The sequence below is a fragment of the Orcinus orca genome, chromosome 19, assembly GCF_937001465.1.
Source record: "Orcinus orca chromosome 19, mOrcOrc1.1, whole genome shotgun sequence".
In the NCBI taxonomy this organism is placed as follows: domain Eukaryota; kingdom Metazoa; phylum Chordata; class Mammalia; order Artiodactyla; family Delphinidae; genus Orcinus; species Orcinus orca.
In genome coordinates this window covers 989,296-1,003,249 of record NC_064577.1, presented here as the reverse complement: position 1 = coordinate 1,003,249, position 13,954 = coordinate 989,296, and the positions used below count along the sequence as shown (strand labels likewise).

The following is a 13,954-nucleotide window of genomic DNA, read 5'->3' as shown; positions in this document are numbered from 1 at the left end:
TTATGTAGTATTTTCATAATGTCTTTTCTAGCTAAAATTCAAAGAATTATAATCTTTTAATCCATTTAATCACTTAATCCATTCACAGTGTAAACTAAATGTGAAGTAGGCAAACTGAAGAAAGGAGTCCTTCACATAAAAGACCTGGAATAGGGACTTCCCTGGTGGTGCAGTGGTTAAGGATCTGCCTGCCAATGCAGGGGATGTGGGTTTGGTCCAGGAAGATTCCACATGCCACAGAGCAATTAAGCCCGTGTGCCACAACTACTGAGCCCACATGCCACAACTACTGAAGCCCACAAGCCTAGAGCCCGTGCTCCGCAACAAGAGAAGCCCCTGCGATGAGAAGCCCACACACACCGCAACTAGAGAAAGCCCACGCACAACAACGAAGACCCAACACAGCCATAAATTAATTAATTAATTAATTTTAAAAAGACCTGGAATAAATGTGAAGTTATCATCTAAGAACTTATATATACAAAGAGGAAAACCAGTATACAGAAATGATTACAGTACTAGAGCCTGACAGGAGGGCCACAGCTCAAGGCCATTATGGTCTATCCAGGATGTTGTTACACCACTCTAATCCTTTGGGATCATCAAAAGTTAAAACTTGCTTAACATTTAAAGACAAAAGCTGCTTGGAATTTGTTTCTTTGAAAAAGCACCCCCAAATCGTTGTTTTCTAAAGCTCTCATACACATTCACATATATTAAATTTTTAACAGAAAATTTCAGCACAATCTGTTAAACATTAAATTAACCTCGTCTTAAATCGTACCTTTATTAGTGACCCACACATTTCATTACTTTCCCTAACAAATTTCATCATCGAGGACTAGATTTCTGTCCTTTTACATTGTGAGCACTAAGTTCTTAACTAGAGAATAATGTACCAGCCCACAAAATTTCAGGGAAGAGGAGAGAATCAAGTACATGATCTTAGACCCTAAATTAAGAACCCCTGCTTTTCAAGAGAAAGGAGAAACACACCACTCTCTTATCTCGCACTGTCCTACACAACAGTAATGAAATATCCCTTACACATATTGGCAGAGCAACATTTTATCATGTCAGTTCCTGACTTAAGCCAACAGAAACTCCCCCAAAATAAAAATAAACCAGCCTAAACAAAAACAAATGAGAAGAGTCGGGGTTGCACAACACTGTGAATGTACCAAATGCCATCAAACTGCTCACTCTAAAATGGTTAATTTTATGTTATGTGAATTTCACCTCAAAAAATTGCATATGTATGCATTTTTTGGCTGCGTTGAGTCTTCGTTGCTGCACGTGGGCTTTCTCCAGTTGTGGCGAGCAGGGGCTACTCTGCGTTGCTGTGCGCGGGCTTCATTAGTTGCAGGATGCAGGCTCAGCAGTTGCAGCACATGGGTCCCAGAGCGCATGGGCTTCAACAGCTGCAACGCGTGGGGCCAGTAGTTGTGGCGCACGGGCTTAGTTGCTCCGTGGCATGTGGAATCTTCCCAGACCAGGGATCAAACCCCATGTCCCCTGCATTGGCAGGCGGATTCTTAACCACTGCACCACCAGGGAAGTCCCTGTATATATTTTTAAATGAGACACTGTTTCTTTGTTTTTGTTGTTGTTGTTTTTTAATGAGACACTCTTAATCACACACCAGAGATGAATATGGTCAGATTCTCTAAAACACAGGGTGGTGAAAACTGTTGTCTGGGACTTCCCTGGTGGCGCAGTGGTTGAGAGTCCGCCTGTCGATGCAGGGGACACGGGTTCATGCCCCGGTCCGGGAGGATCCCACATGCCGCGGAGCGGCTGGGCCCGTGAGCCATGGCCGCTGAGCCTGCGCATCCGGAGCCTGTGCTCCGCAACGGGAGAGGCCACAGCAGTGAGAGGTCCGTGTACCGCAAAAAAAAAAAAAAACAAAAAAAAAAAACCTGTTGTCTGCTTTAGAAGCCAAAGAAAAAGCAGCCAAGATAGAGTTCAAAGAATAAGTCAAGTATTTGCTGAAGAGTCTCAAAAATCAAGTTCCTTCTGGGAGCTGGGGGAGAATCTATTCCTCAGGAGAGTCCGAGGGCAAAGCCAAGCCATCATGGAGCTGGAATTCACACTACCTTTTTAGCAGATCAAACTAGAGTAGTCACCGGCTGTTCTGAGGACCTGAGGTATGCCCTCAGGACATTGTTAAAAAATAATAATAATAATGCTGCCACAGTCAAAAGCACAATCACTCTAACTTTCCTAGCCCAGAGTATGATGTCACTGCATTTCAGAAAAGGTCTCCCTGTACAGGATTATACATCTAGATTTAACATAACCTAGTTTCTACTAAATATACGTTGTAAAAGTCCCTTCTCAACTATTCCTCCCTCCTTCCGGTGCCCGTAAAGAGAATAAGGCCAGAAGAAAATTAAGAGGGTCTTAATTTCAAATGGCTCTCTGGGAAATGGCAGCTAAATTAGAGTTGGCGAGGCCACTAAATCCCCTCTTCGCATAAAGTAGGACTTTACACAGTTGGTGCTAGTAGGGAAAAAGTGAACAGTTGACCAAATTATAAAGCAGAAAGGTCATCTCAGCAATCTTTCATTACAAGGGTGAGAGGTGCTAATCAGATATTTCAATAATGCAAAGACAATGGCATCTTCAGGTATCATTTATTGCCTAAGAAATGACAGCAGACAACTCATTACAACAGATACACCTGCAATTTCCATTTAAAAATGACCACAAAATAATTTGTTAATATTATCCGGTAAGAAAAAAGCTCAAAAGTTTTACATCCAATTCTTAACTGAAATAAACTCTGGAAAACTTACGCCTGGAAGGAGAGAAAAGAAGGAAGAAAGGAAAATGCATCCTGCCTGATTCGTTCCCTGTTCAGCTTGGTTCATAGTATTTTAAAATACGGGTGTGTCAAAGAAGAAAAAGAAAAGATGGAAGAACTGGACTTTCTTGAGTCTCTTAAGTCACAGAATGTTAGCTTTGTATTACCTTTACCACCCAATTTTCAGTGAGGTTATTTGCAGAACACACTATACTTTCTGCTTCTTTGGGAGTTTAAAACTACTAAGATACCTGCAAACAGTTCTCATCTTACCACCACGCTTAGTCATCATTGGAATGCGTTACACGTTTTCTTGTACAGCTTCATCTCCTTCATCTGCTGCTTTCTATTATGACTCTGTAAGTGTACCCTGAGGCTAAGCAACAGAATTATACCAGGGAGGTGATTAATAATTTAAATTGTTCCTCACTGAGACCACTTCCTTTGTCATTCTTCCTTTTCTAAACTTACTGAGTTTTCTTTACTTTCTCTTTTAAACCACATGATTATAACAGTGTTTGGCATTTAAAAAACACTTCTTAAAAGTCAAAGTTTAATGAAGCATTCACACTTTATTCACACCGCTTCATAATGAAGCAGCCAGGTGAGTTGAAAAGAAGTCTGCCCCGCAAATGGGCACTGTTTTCAGTGCTCTGAAAACAAAGAGCATGAATCAATTCTTTGGATTCAAAGAATATGGAATAACAGGAAGTTCCAGTTTCTTTACCTCTGTCTTAATCTACAGTCTTTCTCAAACCAGACCGCTCCTTCTAAGACCAGAAAGAAAAAACTGCGGGCTAAGATTTACTCCCACCTGCTTCCCCCTCTCTCACAACGGGTCAATTCTGGAGGTTTTTCCCTTTCTCCAATGTCAGGAATTCCTCTTCTTTCCCCAGGTGGTCAAGATTCTAGGGATATGTTCCTCCATTACGAGGTGAGGGAGGAGAGGTGTCTCAACCTCAAATTACAGAAGACGGGTGAGGTCTGCCCATCTATGAGCAAAACTCTGGGGGAACCCCTTTCCCCTTCTGGTACCTGGATACGTCCCAGCCTCTCAGTGAACAACGCCAAACCGGGAAGAAGGTTCTCCCCTCGGCCTCCAGTCTCTACCGGCCACACCCCTGGCCTCTGGCCCTCCTAATCCCCCACTTCGAACATATCTTTTCCCCAGTGCCCCCCAACTCCCAGTTGCCACCCCGCGGATTCCCTCACCCCACTCCAGCGGTGGAGTCCCTTTCTCCAACCCTCTTCCTCACAACGGTCACATCTGACGGCTCACTCCATCTTCAATGGTCACGCTCCTAAGATTGCTCTCCTCTGCCCGTCTCCGACCAAGCCTGGCCCCCTTCCCCAAAAGAGGGACACACCCCAAAGTTAGCCGCCCTGAACTCACCGGAGGCAAGGGCAGGGGTGGCAGCAGCAGCCAGAGAGCACGGCCCGAGCGGTGCTGTAATGGTTTCCGGCACGCCACGACTCCTTCTCCAGGTCTAAGCCACTGCGCAAAACCCACTTTGCCAGGGACAAACATGGTGGACAGGAAACTCGGACGTCAGACAGCCTCGCCGTGTGACGTCATCCAGGCGCGCGGGAGAACCAGAAAGGCGGTCCTCTCGGTCGCCTTGGAGACGGAAATATTTTGCGCCGTCGGGAAGCGACCTGAGGTCCGGGCCTCCTAGGAAGTTCACTGACTATCGGAACGGATCTATTAAACAAGCTGACATTCCCTGGATTTGTTTCCTCGCACAGGAGTTCTCTAAAAACTTACACATAGGGATAGTGAAACATCCTGTTTTCTTAAAAAAAAAAAAAAAAAACAGCTAATTTCCCTGGCCAGTTCAGGAATGTGGACGATGGTGATCCAGCCCAAGACCATGCAAGGGCAGTGGGACTGGAGGAGAGTGGTGCAAGGAAAAGAGGTTGACATGGCCTCAGATCTGAGTTTGAATCCATCTGAGATCGAATCCCTGTCCTGAATGTGATTACGAAAGTTACTTAACGTCTCCTCAACCTTAGTCTTGTGAAATAAATCCAGTGATATAACTCTCTCCAGCTTGTGAAGCTTAAAGTAGGTAAGGCGCCCAGCATGTAACAAGCGTGCTTACACAAAAGTAAGTTCCTTTCAGAAACCAAGACCTAGATATCTCTGTACCTTCCCCTCAAAACGAAAACTTCCGACTTAAAACTGCTCTAAGTAATAATAAAGTCTTTAACCAAAAAAAGAAGAAGAGGAATGTGAAGAATGAGAGCCTGAGGCAGAAGTTGGGAAACCAAAGTGCAAAGGGGATTGAGAAGTAGAGAGGTAGAAGGAAAAGCAGGTGGTCATAATCATTTAGGACGTTTTTAGAGTTCTATGAAAGTATAGGAACTATATACTATATCTCTGAGGCCTAGCCGCCCCCTCCCCAAAATTTGTTGAATGGATAAATGTATAAGTGAGTGGTCAACAACAACAGTTGCTAGAGAGAAAAGGAGGAAGGGCCGAAAAGTGTCCAAGGATTTAGCAGCACTAAGGTCTTCGATGTCATTGCTGAGACCATCAGCAGAGATAATGAAGGCAAAAGCCATGCTGAAGAAGTTTGAAGATAAATGGGAGGTAAGGAAATGAAAACAGATAACTCCATAAGAAAGTATGGCTGAAAGAGAAGAGATATAGGATGGTGTCTGAGGGAGAAAGTAGCAAGCATTTTATTTTTAAGTTCTATATTCATACATTTTCTTTACACTAACCCTTTAGGAATACCATGGGTTCAATCATTTTTCCTACCCATATGACTCCAAAATATCTATCTCTAACCTTGACGTAGTCCCCAAACTTCATCACCAAATTGCTAACCGCACTGATCGTTAAGTCTGCACATATGGCCCACCCAAATTAAGCAAATCATAAGAGTATTGGGGGGGGTGTTTAAAAACTGTGGTTCCAGGTACAACTCACAGAAGACAGAGGTGGATTTTGTAAAGAGATGCCACCAGAAAAATCTTTGATTCATACCTCTCCCCAGTTCAAAAACTTTCAACAGCTCCTCATTTCCTAATTTGTACAGAACCTGTCCTTCTCCCAGTTTTCCCCATTTCTTTGCTCTTTAGTTTTCTCATCTACAAAATGGGAGAAATACTAATATCCAATCATAATATTATTACAAGGATGAAATGAATTAGTGTACGTAAAGCACTTAGAACTATGCCTGCACATAGTATGGACTGTGTAAATATTTGCTATGATGGCAGTTATTTGAACAAATTACACTGCCAGAAATTACTAGCCAGAAATCTGGGGATCATTCTTGATTTCTCTCTCTCTTAACTGCCACATTCATTCCATCTCCAAGTTGTCAATCCTACCTTCAAAATATATTTCAAATTCATCCAATCCCTTCTATTCACCTCATTATTCCAAGCCACCATCGCCTCTTGCCTCAACTACTAGAAACCTCAACTCTCCTCCCAACCATTATTCATACAGCAGCCAGATTTTTGTTTCACTTTTTTTTGACGTATAAACGAACATTCCAAAAAGTGCACACCAAAAACATAAAGCTTGATGAATTTTCACAAAGTAAATGTAACCACATAACCATTACGGGGTCATCTTAAAAATATAAACCTGGTCATGACTCCGGTGTATAAATCCTTCAATGACCTCCCATTATACTTTGACTAAAATCCAGTTTCCTTCCCATGGCCTATGAGTGGTTAGGCTCCTGTCTACCTCTCTTAATATCATTTTATCCTTTTCAGTCACTCCTCATTTCCTCTTCATTTCACCTCTTGTTAGCTTTTGCAGCTCTCAAATAGGCCAAGCTCTTTCCCATCCTAGGGCCTTCACAACTACCGCTCCTCCTACCTAATATTCGTTTTCCCCAACTCCACACAGGCCTGGCTGGCTTATAATTTAGGTCTCACTTTAATTGTAATCTCATAAAGGCACTGCCTGATTACCCAGTCTAAAAGGTTCTTCTCTTCCAAGCCCCACTGCCACCCCCATCATAGCCCTCTTATTCCATTTGTAAATTATATATTAGTCTCTTTACTTGTTTATTATTTCTCTCCCCAACTAGACTGTAAATTCCATGAGGGCAGATACCAAGTCTGTTTTTATTACTACTGTCTACCCAACACCTAGCATAATGCTTGGCGCACAGCATGTATTCAGTAATAAATGAATAAGTAAATTATTCAGGAATAAATGAATGAATGTCCACAAGCAAAGTACTAAAACTACCATTTAAGAGCCTCTATATTATGGTCAACAGTATAGACTATGTATTATTGGTCTATTTTCCTCTCTATATTTAAAGCAAACAATTTCCTCCTCAAATACAATCCACGCTGCTCCCTTAGCCTGGAAAACCCTGTCACCATGACTGTGACTTTCTCCAAATGTACTCAGCTTTTGAGGTCCACCTAATCCACAAAACTTTCTCAGTGGACATCTGGTCCTGATATAAGATGCAGGAGATACCAGGTTACATCGCTGTATTAGAAAGCAACTGGCAGAAAGAAGCTGAGATAAAACGTGAGGTTAGAAACGATCTTCCCCTTGGTTACAAAGGCCAATATAGCTTCTGTTTAAGCTAGTTTGAACGGCCTCATTTCTCCCAGCTCTTCTTGTCTCTTCCTCTAAACTCACCATATTAACCTATCTGATGGCTCTTCACACCTTTTAACATAAGTGCAATCAATTTCTGTGTCTTGCTTATTACACCATAAACCTGGGAGTGGGATTTGTGATGAGGTGTTTATTATTTATTGGCTGTAATAACTGACATTGTTATTTTTGACTGCCTTTTTTCTCACATAACAACATCAGTTTACTTTTGCAATATTCTCAAAGGACTATTAAGGTGTCTTGCACTCTTCTGGCTAAGAGTGAAACAGCGAGTGGAGATGAAATCTGAACCTAGGTCAGTCAATAGGGATCTGAATCATAAGTACAGTGACAGAAATTTGTTGAAGCTCGTTCACTGCAACAGCGATGCCTGTATAACCCTTTGCTAATTCTTGCTAGAAACATCCAGTAGGACTGTGTAATTCCTGTTCCCTCAGAGTTGGTTTTCCTTATTTTGTTAGCTACTCCATATTCTTCTAATAAATTTTTTAGTTTAAATTAGCCTGTTTTCTGTTGCTTGTAACCAAAGAACCCTAACTGATACCAATGTTTAACTAACTTCCCACTTGTCTTAGGTGATGCTATTTCTCAACTTTGTCTTTTTGCTGTTCACTTAAGAAAAGCCTCTCTGTAAGAGCTACCACTGACCAAGAACATAAAGCTAGGTGTTTTATATAGATACATTATCTCTACTCCTTAAAACTCTGTAAGATAAAATCTTCCATCAATGTGACTTTCTCCAGCAGGTATCCAATCAGACTATAAAACACTTTTTTTTTTTTTTTTTTTTTTTTGGCCACGCTGCATGCAGGATCATAGTTCCCCTGGCCAGGGCTCCAAGCCATGCATCCTGCAGTGGAAGCACAGTGTCCTAACCACTGGACCACCAGGGAATTCCCTGAAACACTTTTTGGAACCACAATTAAGGTTAATTTGCAAGATTTTATTTCTCCTATTGAAACAACTAAACCCAAACCTTGTTCCAGCGTTCTCATTATGTGAAACAATTAACTATCTTTATACCATAACGTCCTCTATGGTATAAAGTAAGCAAACTTCTATTTCTAGCTATTTAGCCCAGGGGTTGAGGGGAGAGGTTGGAGAGAGAGGAGATGAACTTTATTATCCAAATTCAGTAAACCTGCAGCTACTCAAGGCAATTGCATACGATGTAAAAGCAGTTTGCAAAAGGTCAGGTTAATTACATTAACTTTGGTATACAATGAAAAGTACCTTCTCTGCCAAGCCTCCCCAATTCATGCTAGTTAGAATTCAACAGCATCACTCCGTTTTAGCACTGTATTCATATCGCTAATGTGACGCATCCTACCGTGTTCGAGGGCAGGAACCATTTTCATTTAGTGTAGCAAGTGCCCAGAGTTCTGCTTGAACGTAACCTAACCTAGAAGACAATTAAGGTACCAGCTTGAATGAAAAATAATCGTCCCAAATTCTGAACAACAGCAGGAAATTTTTGTTGTTGTTAATAATTGGCAGCCATAAGGCTAAGCCTTCTATCTCGGCTTTGTCGCTTCAAATCCTTCCCGAAGGCGGCAAAAATAGTGAGCCACCACCCCCGCCGCAAGCAAAGTGAGCCTTCCATCTCCACATTCCCTTGGGTCCCTCGCCTCTCTCTATCGCCCCAGGGAACAAAGGCCTCAGCAACAGGCCGAGCTCTGGCTCCGGGCGCCAGACGTCAGTGCGGCGACCCAACACCTTGCCAAAAAGACTCTGTAGAGAGATATCAGAGCCGTGGCTTTCCAACAACACAGCGATGCAAAACCAGCTAAGAAAAGTAAAACCTACCAGCGGAAAACGCCTCTCCAACCGAGCCCGCTGGGGGCGGAAGCGGAAGTGCTGTGAGATCATAGAGTTCTCTAGTTCCGGTCGCGGAGCCGCGTTCGGGGCTAGAGCGCCTCTCCACGGCCGGCGGGCTCCAAGCGGCTTCTATTTCCGGTTGCGGCTTCTGACATAAAGCCGAGACCTCCTTTTAAACGCGGCGTCGCGGGTTCCTCGCTCCTCGCCTGGAGTCAGCTCGCAAGGACTGGCGCGGGCGGGGGGATTGCACAGCCCACAGCTGAGCCAGGCCGTTGGGGCCGGCCTGCACTGGCACCTTCGATCCCTCAGAGCCGCCTGGCTTTTGAGCCCTCCGGATTGGGAGTCCGTGATTGGCCGCCTCCAGGACTGCCGCTCGAGAGGCCAGCGCTCCTTCGCCGTACCTGTCCCCCCGTAGTCACGCTTTTCCCTGTGAAGTGCAGCATTAATCAACTCACGTCTCCCACACACTACTTCCCTAACGTGGGTGTCCGCGTTGACTTCATTCTTCACCTTCCCTTGAGACCCCTCCCCTCTGCCTCCGGAAGAGGTCTTTTTTGCCCAGTTCCTGTAAAATAGCACCCATCTGGCACCCCCAGAAAGTTCATGCTTACTAGAGAGTTTGTGGGCAAAGTAAAACCCAGTGCACACACGAAACTATGGCTGAGCACGGGGCTCACATCACAACTGCTTCTGCGGTGGATGACCAGCCAGCCATCCATCTTTGAGGTGGTAGCACAGGACAGTTTAAAGACAGCAGCGAGACCTGCTCTTCAGCATGTGGTCAAGGTAAGGATTTAATTCTCTGAAAAGTTTTAGGAACGTCCGGGTAAAAACCAAGCCAATAATCTGAATTTATTTCTTGGCCTAAGTTTTGAAATAACCAATTAGCATATAATGCACATCACATGATTTAATGGTTATGGAGTCTCTTGTTATGTGTACTGAATACCCAGCACTAAAGGGAGGTTAAGGTAGACCCAGAAAGAAAAGTGTGGAAATTCAGAGGGAAAAAAAGGAAATATAAATACAAGGCATAGTAACTATGTAATGGAATGAATTTCATTTATTTATTTTGCTTTAGGTTCTTGCAGAATCAAATCCTGCCCGCTAGGGCTTCTTGTGGAAGTGGTTTGATGAAATCACCCTGCTAGGTCTTCTGCTCCAGCAACATTATCTGTCTAAAACCAGCGCCTCGTTTTCTGAAAACTTTTATGGCTTAAAGAGGATCGTAATGGGAGACACACACAAGCTTCAGAGATTGGCCAGTGCTGGTCTCCCAAAGAAGCAGCTTTGGAAGTCAGTTATTTTCCTGGTTCTTCTTCCCAGTCTGAAAGTGAAGCTGATTTCTAGCCTGAGAGAAGAGGATGAATATTCCATCCACCCCCTACTTCCCGCTGGAAACGATTTTACAGAGCCTTTTTGGCAGCCTACCCATTTGTTAACATGGCCTGGGAAGGCTGGTTTCTTGTACAGCAGCTTCGATACATCCTAGGAAAGGCCTGAGCATCACTCACCCCTGCTGAGTCTGGCTGGGGTTCGGCTAGATCGACTTACAGTTGAGGATATACAAGCTCTGGAGCACAAACCAGCCGGAGCCAGCATGATGCAGCAACCAGCTGGGAGGTAAGGCCTTAACATTTCCCCAACATATTTGATTAATAAATCCTAAAATCTTATCCCAATTTTATGAAATTTACCCACCTCAGTCCACTTTGGGGTATTTCATAAAATCATCGAAAAATTCTTGTGTCCATAAAACAAGGATTGCCATCCTGGTAACCTTCCTCATCATACTGGCTACATTTTTGCACACACTTGCTATGTACCAGGCCCTGTGCTAGGTGTTTACATATATTATCTCAATCCTCATCACAGCTCAATGAAATAAATGCATTAGCACCACTTAACAGTTGAGGAAAGTTCTAACATTTGAGTACCTTGCCAAGGCCACACAGCTAATAGGCGGCAGAGCTGAGATTCAAGCCAGATCAGTACAATTCTAAAGACTGCTCTTAACCATGGTGCTATCCCGCTCCTAGTGTCTGTGTTCTCTGACAAGTTCAAATATATTCCTCAGTACTGCTGAGTTGTTTTTTAAGTGAGTTATTTCTTTTTCTGGATATACTATCTTCCACCCCCATAAAGGTCTATATAATCAATGGCTCATTAATTTCTTTCTCAAAACACAAAGCAAACAAAGCCCTAGTCATTAAAAACAAAGCTTAGCTCCTAGAACTCCTAAACTACGGTAGGTCAGAAAGAGGGAATTGTTTCGAATAGACACTTACAAGAGAAAACGCCAGTCCAGCAACTATTCAATCCCCAAGCTGAATCAACGATTCTAATGAAAAGTGTAAGAATTGCATGTGTATTAGTTGTTCTGTGATTGTACCTAAATAAACAGTTTCTCCTTTTGCCTCCTTATTCTGTTCTCCAAACGGCGTTGGCGAGAAGGTAAAGTCAGCTCTGAAGCAAGCCATGGGAGGTGCCGCCTCATGCCTCTCTACTGGCCTTTCGGTGGGTGTATTCTTCCTGCAGTTCCTTGAGTGGTGGTATTCATCCGGAAACGAAGAAACCATCAAGTCATTGACTGCCCTGCCTACTCCACCACCACCGGTACATCTAGACTACAATTCTGATTCTCCCCTGTTGCCCCAAATGAAGACTGTGTGCCCACTGTGTCGTAAAAACCGGGTGAATGACACCGTTCTCGCCACCTCTGGCTATGTGTTTTGTTATCACTGTGTGTTTAATTACGTGAAGAGTCACCGAGCTTGTCCCATCACAGGTTATCCAACACAAGTACAGCATCTGATTAAACTGTACTCCCCTGAGAACTGAAAGGGATTAGCACCTTGTCTCACAACGAAATGACTGCGCTATAAGGCCAGAGGGCTGGTTTTCCGCACAGTAAATAGCATTGTTTAATCATCCTCAATTAATAATGGTATGAACTTTAAACAGCCACATGGATTTCTTTAAAAGGATGTACTCGTTGATCTTAACCTTTTAGCTTGCTCCCTAGACACCTCTACTTAGAGTTGACCGAGCTGGTCAGAGTGAGAGAATCAGGACTGGCAGGGGATGTGAGGGTCAGCATAGAGAAGGTGATCAAAGAGGGTACTCGGCACAGAAGCTTTTCCTGTCCCCTTCCTTAAAGGACAAGAGGTATAGAAGCTCTCAGGAAAAACCCAAGTTAGACCTCGTAGAGTGGGTAGTGAAGGGGAAGCAGGCCTTTTGAGAAAGGAAAGCATTTATCTGCCTATGAGGAATAGATTTTATCGGTTTGCAAACAGTATGAAATATGGACCTGCTTTTTTAAATTTTATTTTATTTATTTTTTTAATACAGCAGGTTCTTATTATCACTTTTACACACATCAGTGTATACATGTCAATCCCAGTCTCCCAGTTCATCCCCCGCCACCACGGACATGCTTTTTATAGAAATACTTAGAAACACTTTCTCCTTCCATATGCTGAGACTCATTTGTTAAGTAACATTTGCTATAGTTTATCACCTTTTAAAGATCCCTTTGTGAACCACACATACCTTCCTTGGGAAACTGGTTACAGGAAAATAGGGGTTGAATGTATATACAGAATAGTCTGAAGACTTCAGTGTGAAAGCAAAGCTATTAGTGAAGAGATGAAGTAAAATACTGCCCTAACTATGACTGTGTAAAGACAGGATCTTTTCATAAGCTCTTTCTGCTTGCTGTTAAGAGTTTGCTAAGCTGACATGAATTATTCTGGCTATTACTAAAGTTTCTATGAAACGCTTAAGTAAATTTTAAGAATAAATGTTTTTTGGCAAAGAGCTGTTCCATGTCATGATTATGTGGAAACTGAAAGATTAGTCGAGGTATTTAGAGTAAATTTTTCATTCAGGCCACCTTTGCGTTTTTTTGGGGTTTTTTTGTTTTTTTTTTGCGGTACGCGGGCCTCTCACTGTTGTGGCCTCTCCCGTTGCGGAGCACAGGCTCGGGACGCGAAGGCTCAGCGGCCATGGCTCACGGGCCCAGCCGCTCCGCGGCATGTGGGATCTTCCCGGACCGGGGCACGAACCCGTGTCCCCTGCATCGGCAGGCGGACTCTCAACCACTGCGCCACCAGGGAAGTCCCTACCTTTGATTTTTTGAGGCATTCTGTATTAACATTTTGCTTTTTTTGCTAATCCAATATTGGAGTGAAATCCTCCAACAGCAAGAATTCAATCTTGAGTGAAATACCTTATTTCTCAAGTGAAATATTGCACAAACACTTCAGTTGCCACCGGATTGGCAGGGTTAAACATACAGGTTAAAAACATACGGGTTAAAAAAAAAATCATTACTACAAGAGGAAGGATGAAAATTATTTTTAAGTGCCTCTGCTGAGACAGGTGTTGTCCAGTACAACTCATTTCAGCAATTCAAAGCACATTTTCTGATAGCACTAAGATAATAGAACTAAATTTTGAAATAGAATAGTCTATAGGTTTTAAAATATTAACACTTTTATGTACCATGAGAAGAGTATAATGGATATTTGCAAAAATTCTTATTAAACCACAAGGTTTTACCAGAACAAATAGCATAGTTAAGTAAACTTTTTTTTTAATTTAAAAATGTTTTAATTTGTTTCAAAGTTAAACCCAAGACACACTGACTTCACAGGAAATCCAATGAGAAATGTTTTTCTAGGCTGAACACCTGTTTCCCCTCAGTCTCCCCCCAAAGA

General features: G+C 42.9%; 4 protein-coding genes and 1 pseudogene across 4 annotated transcripts in view; 4 read left to right on the top strand and 1 right to left on the bottom strand.

Annotated features, from left to right (window-relative positions):
• Positions 1 to 9,192, bottom strand: part of LOC117199194 (AP-2 complex subunit beta-like) — a 63,118-nt gene extending 53,926 nt beyond the window's left edge. Inside the window, 1 exon segment of the mRNA XM_049701802.1 lies at positions 8,649 to 9,192. The gene's annotated coding sequence lies outside the window, so the exon portion shown is untranslated.
• Positions 1 to 13,954, top strand: part of LOC101279217 (transmembrane protein 102-like) — a 116,539-nt gene that overhangs the window by 73,670 nt on the left and 28,915 nt on the right. The gene's annotated exons all lie outside the window — the stretch shown is intronic.
• The window catches only part of LOC101278225 (uncharacterized protein SPEM2-like), a 115,404-nt gene that overhangs the window by 82,031 nt on the left and 19,419 nt on the right, over positions 1 to 13,954 (top strand).
• LOC117199193 (uncharacterized protein SPEM3-like) overlaps positions 1 to 13,954 on the top strand; it is a 111,241-nt gene that overhangs the window by 79,442 nt on the left and 17,845 nt on the right. The window lies entirely within an intron of this gene.
• LOC125962059 (peroxisome assembly protein 12-like) lies at positions 9,354 to 13,050 on the top strand (annotated as a pseudogene).